This window comes from Herpailurus yagouaroundi, unplaced genomic scaffold (genome assembly GCF_014898765.1).
Source record: "Herpailurus yagouaroundi ecotype Mexico unplaced genomic scaffold, PumYag 67555, whole genome shotgun sequence".
Taxonomy (NCBI): Eukaryota; Metazoa; Chordata; class Mammalia; order Carnivora; family Felidae; genus Herpailurus; species Herpailurus yagouaroundi.
In genome coordinates, this window is record NW_024420361.1 from 2311658 (window position 1) to 2325156 (window position 13499).

Consider the following 13499-nt stretch of genomic DNA (forward strand, 5'->3'; position numbering starts at 1 on the left):
ATATAATTTGGATATATAATATCTATTTCTATTTATATCTTCTGCTGAGAGGGCTGACCAAATCCATGAATAACACTACAATCTCTATCAAATAATTTTTCAACCACAACGTTGGTGCTCTGTCTTGAACACATTGCCTTATTTTTTTGTAACAAGGGTACTCTGAGAATTTTCCAAAACTTCAAGTTTAGGTTCGTTATTATTTAATAATTCTTTTAATTTATCTGTCTTCTCACATTTTACTACAAGCTGTAGGGGGAAAAAAACCTTAAACACTTTGTTTAGAAACATGCTCAGCTAAATATCCAAGTTCCTCACTTTTTAGTTCTATCTTCCATGAAACACTAGAACCCAGTTCACCCAAGTACTTTGCCACTTTACCACAAAGATTACCTTTTTTTCCCCTTTACAATAACTCACTCTTCCTTCTGTTCTGAGAACTCCCCATAATCACTACTGACATCCATATTTCTAACAGTCTTTAAGATATTTTTACTTTTTCTGAAAAAAAGACTAAATCATATTACTGGATAATATGTTACTAAAATTATAGTAATAATACAAACAAATCATAGTTAATAAAATGATATAATTCAAATAAGCCAAAAAAGTAAGAAATAAGAAACACGTGTACTATAAAGAAAATCAACAAAGGCCAAAATTGTTCAAATATATCTAAAAATTGATAAACTACAAACATGTCTATTCAGGAAGAGTGAAGGTGCAAATTATCCATGAAAACTAGGACACCATTGACTACACTGTATATATAAAAATAGATGATTTAATAGATTTATGTCATTTTTTAAAAATTTATTTTAATTTGTTATTTATTTATTTCAGACAGAGAGAGCATGAGCAGGGGAGGGGCAGAGAGAGAGGGAGACACAAAATATGAAGCAGGCTCCAGGCTCCAAGCTGTCAGCACAGAGTATGACACAGGGCTCAAACTCACAAACCACGAGATCATGACCTGAGCTGAAGTCTGACACTTAACCGACTGAGCCACTCAGGCGCCCCTATCTCAAAAATTTTGAAGATTTACATGAAATGCGCAAATTCCTTGAAGACACCACTTATGAAAATTGACACAAAAATAAATAGAGATCATTTTATAAGATGGCAGAGGAGTAGGGGAACCCTAGCCTTGCCTCATTCCTTGAACACAGCTAGGTAAATATCAAATCATATTGAACACCCAAGAAATCAATCTGGGGACTGAAAGAGCAAAACAGCACAGCTAGAGCTAGAAAAAAAAGCCACATCATGTAAACCATTCCTCTCAGGTGCAATAATAAAACAGGCACTCCTAGCAATCACAAACACACACATGCACATGCCCAATGACCCAGACAAAATGACACGATGGAGAGATTCACCCCAAAAGAAAGAACAGGAAAAAGTGATGTCCAGGGATTTAATCAATACAGATTCAAGGAAGATATCTGAACCAGAATATAAAACAATAACCATAAGGATACTAGCTGGGATTCACAAAAGCATAGAAGACAGTAGAGAATCCTTTACTTCAGAGATAAAAGAACTAAAAACTAGTCAGGCCAAAATAAAAGCTACCATAAACAGAGATGCAGAACCTAATGGATGCAATGAAAAGAAGGATGGAGAAAGCAGATGAATTATTTAGTTATGTAAAAGGTAAAATTATGGAAAATAATGAAGCTGGAAAAAAGAGGGAAAGAAAGGTATTTGATCATGAATGTAGACTTAGGGTATCAATAACTCCTTAAAGTGTAATAACTTTCCTATCATAAGACTTCCAGAAGGAGAGAAAGAAAAAGGAACTGAAGGTTTATTTGAGCAAATTATACCTGAAAAGAACCCTAATCTGGTAAAGGAAACAGGCAGCAAAACATAAGAAGCACAGAGACCTCCCATTAAATTCAACAAAAACCAGACACCACAAAGACATATCATAGAAAACTCACAAAATACACAGACTAGAAAACAATACTGAAAGCAGCAAAGGAAAAAAAAAAATCCTTACCCTACAAGGAAGGACAGATTAGGTTCATAGCAGATCTGTCCACAGAAGCACGGCAGGCCAGAGTGCGTGGCATGATGATTCAACATGCATAATGGGACACATATGCAGCCAAGAATACTTTCTCAAGAAAGTGTGTCATTCTGAATAAAAGGAGAGATAAAGAGAATCCCAGACAGAACCTAAAGGAGTTAATTATCACTAATCCAGCATTACAAGGAATATTAAAATGGACTCTGAGTTGAACGGGGGGAAAATACCAAAAGTGATAAAGACTAGAAAGGAACAGAGAATATCACCAGAAACACCAACTTTACAGGTAATACAATGGCACTAAATTCATATCTTTCACTAAACACTCTGAATGTATACGGTCTGAATGCTCCAATCAAAAGATTCAGGGTATAACAAAGGATAAAAAAAAGAAGACCCAATTATAGGCTCCCTACAAGTGACTCACTTTAGACCTAAAGACACCTGCATATTGAAATTGAGGGTATGGAGAATGATCTATCATGTCACACTAATAGATGTCAAAAGAGGGCCGCAGTAGCTACACTTATATCAGACAAAATAGATTTTAAACCAAGGACTAACAAGAGATGAAGAATGGCATTTTATCATAATTAAGGGGGAGTCTATCCATCAATAAGATCTAACAATTGTAAATATTTATACCCCCAACTTGAAAACACCCAAATATGTATATATCAATTAATAACAAACATAAAGAAACAAATTGATAATAATAAAGTAATAGTGCGGGACTTTAACACCCTACTTACAACAATGGACAGATCATCTAAGCAGAAAATCAATAAGGAAACAATGGTTTTGAATGACACACTGGACCATATGGACCTCACAGATACATTCATAACTTTTCATCCTAATGTAGCACAATACATGACTCCAGAATAGATCACATACTGGGTCATAAATCAGGCCTCACCAAGTACAAACAAGATTGAGATTATACCAAATATATTTCTTTGACAACACTATGAAGCTTGAATTCAACCCAAAAAAATATTAGAAAGACTACAAATACAAGGAGGACCACAAAAAAAAAAATTTAGAAAGACTAAAAACACAAGGAGAATAAAGAACATCCTACTAAAAATGAATGGATTAACCAGGAAATTAAAGAGAAATAAAAAATTAAAAGTAGCAAACAAAATGTAAACAATGATAGTCCAAATCTTTTGGGATTCGGCAAAGGCTGTCTTAAGAAGAAAGTATATAGCAATACAGGCCAACTTCAAGAAGCAAAAAAGTCTCAAATCCACAATCTAACCTTACACATTTAGAAGCTAGAAAAAGAACAGCAAATAAAGTCTAAAGTAAGCAGAATGGAAATAATGATGTTTAGAGGATAAATAAATGATATAGAATTTAAAAAAAAAAACAGTAGAACAAATCAATAAAATTAAGAAATGGTTCTTTGAAAGAAATATTAAAATTGATAAATCTCTAGCCAGACTTATCAAAAGGAAAACATGAAAGAACCAAACAAATAAAATCGCGAATAAAAGAAGACAGATCACAACCAAACACTACAGAAATACAAACAATTATAAGAGAATATTATGAAAACTTATATGCCAAACACTGGGCAATCTGGGAGAAATGGACAAATACGTATAAACATACAAACTACCAAAACTGAAACAGGAAGAAATAGAACATTTGAACAAACTCATAAACAGCAAAGAAATTGAATCACTAATCAAAAATCCCAACAAACAAGAGTCCAGGACCAGATGTCTTTCCACAGAAATTCCACCAGACATACAATAAATAAATAAATAAATAAATAAATAAATAAATAAATAAAAGAGTTAAGTACTATTCTTCTCAAACTATTCAAAAAATAGAAATGGAAGGAAAGCTTCCAAACTCATTCTATAAGGCTAACATTACCTAGATTCCAAAACCAAAGACCCCACTAAAAAGAATTAGAGGACAATATCCCTGATGAATATGGATACAAAAAAAAAAAATCACAAGTGGGGAAGCTGGGTGGCTCAGTCCATTAATCATCCAACTTCAACTCAGGTCATGATATCATTGTTTGTGAGTTTGAGCCCCACATCTGGATTTCTGCTGTCAGCACAGAGCCCACTTTGGACCCTCTTTCCCCTTCTTGTGTCCTTTCCCCCGCTAAAAGATAAATAAAAATTTAAAAACTTTTAAAAATCTCAACAAGATATTAGTAAATCAAATCTAAGAGCACATTAGAATTATTCACCACGATCAAGTGGGACTTATATATGGGCTGCAAGGGGTGGTTCAATAATCACAAATCAGTCAAAATGATACACCACTTTAGTAAAAGAAGGATAAGAACCATATAGATCCTCTTGGTAGATGCAGAAAAAGAATTTGACAAAATACAGCATCCATTCTTGAGAAAAAGCCTCAATAAAGTAGGGATAGATGTAACATATCTCAACATCATAAGTGCCATATACAGAAGACCCACAGCTAATATCATCCTTAATAGGGAAAAATTGAGAGCTTTTCCTGTATATTCAGGAAGAATACAGGATGTACACTCTCAAAATTACTATTTAAATTACTATACACAATTACTATAGTACTGGAATTACTAGTATCAACAATAAGACAACAAAAAAATAAAATAAAATAAAAAGGCATCCAAATTGGCAAGGAAGAAGTCAAACGTTCACTATTTCCCGGCAACATGATTTTCTATTTAGAAAACCTGAAAGACTCACCAAAAATTAATATAAATAATACATGAATTCAGCAACATTACAAGATACAAAATCAATGTACAGAAATTTGTTGCATTTCTATACACCAATCATGAAACAGCAGAAAAACAAATCAAGGAATGGATCCCATTTACAATGTAAGTGATGGATCATTAAATTATTCACCTAAACTAATATTGCACTGTATGTTAACAGGCTGGAATTTAAATAAAAACTTGGGGAAAAAAACATTTAGCAAGTCAAAACACAAATTTGTCTTAGAATTAGAAAATGAATGAATGTAATTTATACTTTATAGGAGCAAAATATAAATACCATGTGATCATTTTAATACACATTGAAAATAAATATTTGTTAATATCATGTTTGGAGGTAATGGCTGAGACAAGGCTCCAAGGGTGGCATTAGATATAGTGATATTATTATTAGTTATTATTGGTAACTATTCCAATGTTTTCATTTTTTAAAACATCATCAAGCTTTATAGTTAATCCTTTGCATAGCATTGTATTTTATGCTTCAATAAAAAATATACCAAAAATTATTCAACACCCCTGCTAACAAATATGGAAATGTTTCCATTTCTTAGGCTGAGTGTTTTTTATATGTAAGATACCAAACAAAATAAAATTCTGCATTACCCCCTCCACTGGAGAGAAAAACTTTTCTGTGTAGAAAAACAAAATGAAGAGAAGTAGTAAAAGGTAGAGCAGATAGATACAATAAATGTGCTTTTGCTAATTTGGCCTTTAATTTGGCATTTCAAGAAAATCCCTCCCCTGATTACAATACCAAAAGAGAACCTACAGAACAATTAAGTTTTTCTTTGTTTATAGTGTTAGTTGGTTCTAGAATCAAAGTATTATAATATTTAATGTACATAGACAGATCATTGATGATACCCAGCTACAAATACAACTCCAAGCATCAGGTAACCTGAATATGAGGATGCTGCATATCTAGGCTGTTTTTGACAACTATTTTTTATTAAAGGCAGATTTTTACAGGGCCAGTATTACAGAGACAGTTCGTCTTCTTTGGTGACCCAAGATGTTTCTAATAAACTGGAGTCTTAAGTATTCTCTACTGTCATGAGTATAAATGAAGGTCTAATGTATGACCTCAATAGCTACAGCTTCCTTTACAGGGGCTATCATGACAACCTAGGGACATTAAGCAAGGCCTACAATAAAAGAAGTCTTAACTCCTTCCCGAGGTACCTCCATAATAATTCCACTAACAACCCCACAAGTCCTCAGGAACAAAGTTCCCATAATCACGTGCACAAAAAGTAGATTATTCTCTGCATTTTTTTCCAAATCTTTAGTCCTCCAGATGAAGGAATCATAGTGTTATATGCAAGTAAAAATGTTTTTATATGATATCCTAAGAAGATTTACCATATCTAGAGGTACTAAATACTATCTCAGTAATAACTACACCACGTGCCAAGTATCTGCTCCTGTCAGCTTCATTTCCTCTGCGGGAAAAAATGTGGTTCCCAGTGAACCTACAGATCTCTAATATCCTCTGAACCTAAGTGAATTATCTCATTGTATTCAATGAATTCAATTCATATGAATTAATATAGTACATTTTTGCCAGTCGACTCTGACACTTTTATTCTGCTATTTTATACTTTAATTCATAGAATGACTTCTTAATACTAATGGATTTTTTTTGTAGAAGGCATATTTCCTCCTTATCATTTTATCTGATTATTCTATTAGAAAAACAAACCAGACCTGTAAAAACAAAGCTTCCTCTTTGGAAGGTTTTATAGATGAGGAAATAAGGAGATAGGATGATCTTTAAATATTTTTTTTTGTAATTAGAACTAATCAATATGTGTTTAAAATGGCCCTTCCAGCTCTAACACTGTATCTTTCTTCTTGTAAATTATAATATAGTGAATGATCACTGCAACAAATCAAAAATATGGAGATACTGGTGGCTATAGCTACTGCCACAAGTGCTAAGAACCTGAATTGGAAGTCTGTAATGGGTGTACATACAGGTAGGAGAAGGTGAAGAAGAGTAACAAGAAGTAGTGGTTATATCTGTCTGGGCTGCTAACAATAATTTATACACCATGAAGCAGGGTGTGGTAGGTAAAGTGGGCCTTCCCTCCTCACTGACACTGTGGATTTTGAGATAGTAGTACAGTTACATTCAGTATCTTTTAAGTCACCACTATTCTCCTTGAATAAGAAAGCAAATTTTCATCACAGAAAATCATCAGGCTCTAAAAAATCATGATCCATTAATGTATCATTTAAGTATAAGCTCTTTCAGGAAGTTTGGAGTTCTTTCTAAAATTATTATACCAGGAGAAGTCACCAGTGGAGAGACACACGCCCCCTAATATTAAAGCATTTTGAGTGAAACAAAGCTTTTGATATTGGAATGCAGAGACAGTAATTAATGTCTGAGGCCACTTTTTGTAAAGAAGCATGCCCCATGAGGCTTGGGAGTAATTTTTGTAGAACACACAGAAGAGTTACCTGGTTTCCAGAAAGCCATAAGAATTTGGGATACCAGATGCTATTTGTTAATCATCCTGAGAAAAATAAAACTTCAATAATGAGAGCTGTTGATCTTCTGCAAGTTAAGACTTCAAGAAACTGAAACTCCTATGTCCATATTATAAATCAGAGAAAAATTTAAAGTACCTAAACTGTTTGTATATTTTATGCAGGAATCTGGACTTAAAATGTTTTTTACTGAGAAGAAAAAATCTGTCTCACAGTAATAGTGACAATTCAAGAATCATAAGAGACACTTGCATGAAGATATGAAAGAATATTTTAACACTTTCCTTAATAAATAACATACAGGTTTTGTGTTTTGAACACACAATTACAAATGCAAAACTGAAAGTTTCTTTTTAAGCATGCAATTACAAATGCAAGAATTGTTGATACTCAGAATTTGTAGTCTGATTATACAATGTAGTATCTCCCAATTCTTCCTTTAATATATAGAAAGGAAATAATGTAGTTTGTAGGACGAGTACAAGTGATCAAATCCAAAGCTTATTTTAATTAAATAGGCTGATATGATAGGTGATGTAGTGTGATACTCACTATTAATCTGATATTTGGGGAAAAGAAGAATAAAGGCAGTTGTTTTTAAATGTTTGTTTATTCTGAGAGAGACAGAAAGTGAGAGTGGAGGAGGGGCAGAGAGAGAGGGAGAGAGAGAATCCCCAGCAGGTACCACACTGCCAGCATACAGTGCCACCTGGGGCTCAATCTTACAAATCATGAGATCATGACCTGAGCCAAAATTAAGAGTTGAACACTTAATCAACTGAGCCACCCAGGCGCCCCAAGAAAGACAGTTTTTATGTGCATGTGCCTTTATTTGAGGTTTATTTTTGCTTCTAACCAGTTCCTGTCTTTTTCTTTAACCTAAGAGAAAGTTGCAGATAGAAGTGAAATATAATATTTGCATCACTGTTCCAAAACTACATGTATAATTTAACCGCTGTAGAATAAGTTTTAATATATTACTGACTTGAAAATTTTTGCTTTCATTTCTGGATATATGAATTCATTTTTTATCTTTTTATGTTTATTTATTTTTAAGAGAGAGAGAACACGTGTACAAGCAGGGGAGGGGCAAAAGAGAGGGAGAGAGAAAGAATGCCAACCAGGCTCTGCACTGTCAGCACAGAGCCTGACACAGAGCTTGATCTCATGAACCCTGAGATCATGACCTGAGCTGCAATCAAGAGTCAGATGCCTGAGCCACCCAGGCTGCCTTGAATTCATTTGGATGTATATCTTTGGAATGTTTTTGACGACTCCAATCTGACTTTATTATTGACAATATGAATTATACAATTTCACACTTTATTCTTCTTGAAGGAAAGTAAAGGTATATACATATTAAATATTAAAAAGTAAATATTAGTAGATCCATATTCTTTCTTTCCAATTTTGCAACCTTAAAGTTATCAAATTAAATAGTTTGGTGTACACCATTTTAAACATTTTCTTTTTCTTAGGTTTTTATTTAAATTCCAGTTAGTTAACATACAGTGTAATATTAGTTTCAGGTATAAAATCTAGTGATTCAACACTTAACATCCAATACCTGGTGCTCATCACAAGTGCATTCCTTAATCCCCATCATCTAGTTAGCCCATCCTCCCACCCCCTGACCTCCATTATGTTAAACATTAGTTTGTTCTGTATAAGTTAGGTGTCTGTTTCTTGGTTTGCCTTTCTCTATTTCTTTATTCCTTTCAAAATTCTACATATGAGTGAAATATGGTTTTTGTATTTCTCTGACTTATTTTGCTTAGAATAATACTCTCTAGCACCATCCATGTCACTGCTATTGGCAAGATTTCATTCTTTTTTTATGGTTGAAAAATATTCCATTATATATGTGTATTGTCTTTATCCATTCATCAGTCAGTGGATACATGGGCTATTTCCATAATGTGGGTATTGTAGACAGTGCTGCTATAAACGTTAGGATACATATATCCCTTAGATTTAGTGCTTTTGTATATTTTGCATAAATACGTAGTAATGCAATTGCTGGATGATAGGGTAGTTCTATTTTTAACTTTTTGAGGAAACTCCATACATCCAAAATGGCTGGGTCAGCTCACATTCCTACCAACAGTGTAAGAAGGTTCCCCTTTCTCCTCATTCTCACCAACAACTGTTGTTTTGTGTTGTTGATTTTAGTCATTCTCACAGGTATGAAGTGATATCTCATGATAGTTTTGATGTGAATTTCCTTGATTATTAGTGATGTTATGTCTTTGGAAAAATATCTATTCAAGTCTTCTACCCATTTGCTGGATTATTCAATTTTTTGGTGTTGAGTATTTTTTTATATAATTTAAATACCTATCCTTTATCACATATAGCATTTGCAAATATCTTATCCCATTGTGTAGGCTACCTTTTAGTTTTGTGGATTGTTTCCTTCACTGTCAATGGCTTTTTATTTCGATAAAGTTCCAGTTGTTTAACTTTGCTTTTGTTTCCCTTTCTTCAAAAGGAATATCTAGAAAGAAAGAAGTTGCTATGGCCAATGTCAAATAGGACACTGCCTGTGTGTTCCTCTAGGATTTTTGTGGTTTCAGGTCTCACATTTAAGTATTTACTCCAATTTGAAATTTTGTGTGTGTGTGTGTATGTGTGTGTATTGTGTAATAAAGTGGTCATTTCATTCTTTTGCATGTGGCTGTCCAGTATTCCCAGCACCATTTGTTGAAGAAATTATCATTTTCCCATTGGAGATTCTTTCCTGCTTTGTTAAAGATTAATGGATCAAATTGTGTGAGTTTATTTATTTATTTATTTATTTTTTACTCTGTTCTATTGATCTACATGTCTGGTTTTGTGCCAGTACCATAATTTTCTTATCACCATAGCTTTGTAATAAAACTTGGAGTCTGCATTGTTTGATGCCTCCTGCTTTGCTGTTCTTTTTCAAGTTTGCAGTGGCTGTTCAGGGTCTTTTGTGGTTCCATGCAAATTTTAGGATTGTTTGTTCTAGCTCTGTGGAATACTGTTGGTAATTTTTATAAGGATTGCATTAAATGTGTAGATTGCTTTGGATAGTATAGATAGAATGCCTTTCCATTTGTTTATGTCATCTTCATTTTCTTTCATCAGTGTTTTATACTTTTCAGCGTACAGGTCTTTCATCCCTTTGGTTAGGTTTATTCCTATGTGTCATATTGTTTTTGGTGCAAATTCAAATATGATTGATTCCTTAATATAAATTTCTGCTACTTCATTGTTGCTGTATAGAAATGCAAAAGCTTTCTGTACGTTGATTTTGTATAGTGCGACTTCACTGAATTTGTGTATCGGTTCTAGCATTTTTTTTCATGGAGTCTTTTGGGTTTTCTGTATAGAGAATCATGTCATCTACAAAGATTGAGAGTTTGACTCTTCCTTGCCAATTTGTGTGCCTTTTATTTCTTTTGGTTGTCTGATTGCTGAAGCTAGGCATTCCAGTACTATGTTCAATAAAAGTGGTAAGTGTAGACATCCCTATATCATTCATGACTGTAGAGAAAAAGGTCCCAGTATTTTCCCTTCAAGAATGATATTAGTTGTGGGTTTTTCATATATGGCCTCTATTATGTTGAGGGATGTTACATTTAAAGTTACTTTGTTGAGGGTTTTTATCACGAGCGTATGTTATATTTTGTCAAATGTTTTTCCTGCATCCATTGAAATGATCATATGATTCTTATCCTTTCTTTTATTAAGGTGGTGTATCACATAGATTGATTTGTGAATATTGAACCACTCTTGCAAGCCAAGGATAAGTTCCACTTGATCAAGGCGAATGATTCTTTTAATGTAGCTTGATTCAGTTTGCTAGTATTTTGTTGAGAATTTTTGCACCCACGTTCATTAGGGATATTGACAAGTATTTCTCTTTTTCAGTGGAGTTTTTTTCTGGTTTTGATATTAGGAAAATGTGAAATATAGAATGAATTTGGAAGTTTTCTTTCCATTTCTATTATTTGTAATTGTTTGAGATGAATAAGTGTTAACTCTTCTTTAAATGTTAGGTAGAGGGGCACCTGGGTGGCTCAGTTAAGTGTCCGACTCTGGCTTAGGTCATGATTGCACGGGATCCTGAGTTTGAGCCCCGTGTCACGCTGTGTGTTGACAGCTCAAAGCCTGGAGCCTGCGTTGGATTATGTGTCTCCTTCTCTCTGCCCCTCCCCCACTCATGCCCACTCATACTCCTCAAACTCTGTCTCTGTTTCTCAAAATTGAATAAATGTTAAAAAAATTAATAAAAAAAAAGTTAGGTAGAATTTGCCTGTAAAACCATCTGGCCCTGGACTTTTATTCGTTGGGAGGTTTTAAGTTACTGATTCATTTTCTTTACTGATTATCAGTCTGTTCCAAGTTTTCTATTACTTTCTGTTTCCATTTTGGTAGTTGATATGTTTCTGTGAAATTTATCCATTTCTTCTAGGCAATCCAACTTGTTGGCATATAGTTTTTCATAATAATCTCTTAAAATTGTTTGTCTTTCTACTGTAGTATTGGTTGTTATTTTTGCTCTCTAATTTGTCATTTTATTTATTTGGGTCCTTTATCTTTTATTTTAGATATGTCTGACTAGAGGTTTATCAATTTTTTTTTCAAATAACCAACTGCTGGTTCTTTGACCTGTTCTTTTTTTCCCTATATCATTTATTTATCCTCTAGTTTTTATTATTTTTTTCATTATGTTGGCTTTAGGCTTCATTTATTCTTTTTCTAAATTATTTAGGAATAAGGTTAAGTTATTTATTAGAGATTTTTATTGCTTCTTGAGGTATACCTGTATCACTATATTTTGCAAATTTAATTACATTATGTATTGATTTGCCCTTATTTTGTTAATTTTTCTGGGAGATATCTGTGCCTCCTGGATTTGAGTGTCTATTTCCCCAGATTTGGGATGTTTGCAGCTATTATTTCCTCAAGTAAATTGTCCTCTCTTTTCTCTGTTTGTTTATGACTCCTGTAATATGAATGCTTTTACATCTGATAGGATCACTGAGTTCCCTAAGTCTATAATTAGACTCATATTATGCAGGGGGTGGGGCTTGGTGAATTGCTTTCCATAGGTGGTTCTGTGTTTATGCTAAGAGGTGGGGGAGGGAAATGACCCCAGCCAGCTCCTTTGTTCCTGGGGAGGCCTCTACTTAAGTGCTGTGTCTCAGGGAAGATCTCTGAGAAAAGGGAATAATCTACCTTATATATGTAGGGTATGTATATAGGGTCCTGCTACTATGCTGCCATATCTGATGTCCACTTATCTCAGGTGTTCTTCAGATCATTGCTTTCATGCCGTCTTCCCCCAAGATGTTTTCCTGCCTTCTCTCCGGGAGCAGGGCAGTCCTCTTTGGGCTCTATCCCAGTCATGCCTGCTCACTTTTAAAACTCCAAGCTTTAGAGAAGTGGTGTGGTCAGATGTTTATGATGATCTCTCTGCTGTGATGGGACTGAGACAAATTTGACTGAGACAGGTAATCCTGCTAGACGGCAGAGATGTGGGTTTTGGTGTAAGAAAGTTAGGCAACTAGTGTCCAGACTGGTATACCACCCTCAGGTGAGTCTGCATTGCATTTACGCTGAGGATGAGGGGTGGTAAATAGGGCCAGCCAGATCCTTTGTCCCTGGAGAGGCCTCTACTGGAATGCTGCCTCCCATGGAAGAGCTCTGAGAAGAGTGAATAATATCCATCCTGTGTGCCCCAGGTGTTCTTCAGATACTGATTCCATGCTGTCTGCCCCCAAGATGTTTCCTGCCTTCTCTGGAGGAGCAAGCAGTGCCCTCTGTGTTGTATCCCTGCCAAGACCACTGACTTTAAAACTCTAGGCTTCAAGCCCAGCAGGTTGCAAGAACTCAGGAAATTCAGCCTCTCCCAGTTTCCAAGACAATGGATTTGGGGAAACATTTTCCTTGTGCATTCCCCTATGTGCTCCTCTCTCTCTTGTCCTGCATGACCATGGCTTCCCACCGTCCACAGCACCCACAATCCCTTTATCCCTTAAACCAAGTCTCCCCCTTTCCTACATTCTTCATTGTGGCCTCTTCTCTCTCTTTAGTTGTGGAGTTTGTTCTGTCGGTGTTCAGACTGATATCTGGGAAATTTAGGATGATTTGATAGTTATGTAATTGTGTTCATCCAATGATTAACTGTTTTTTTTTATCTGTTTGTTCTTCTTTTCTGCTGCTTTAGCTGCAATGTTACCTTGCTTATTT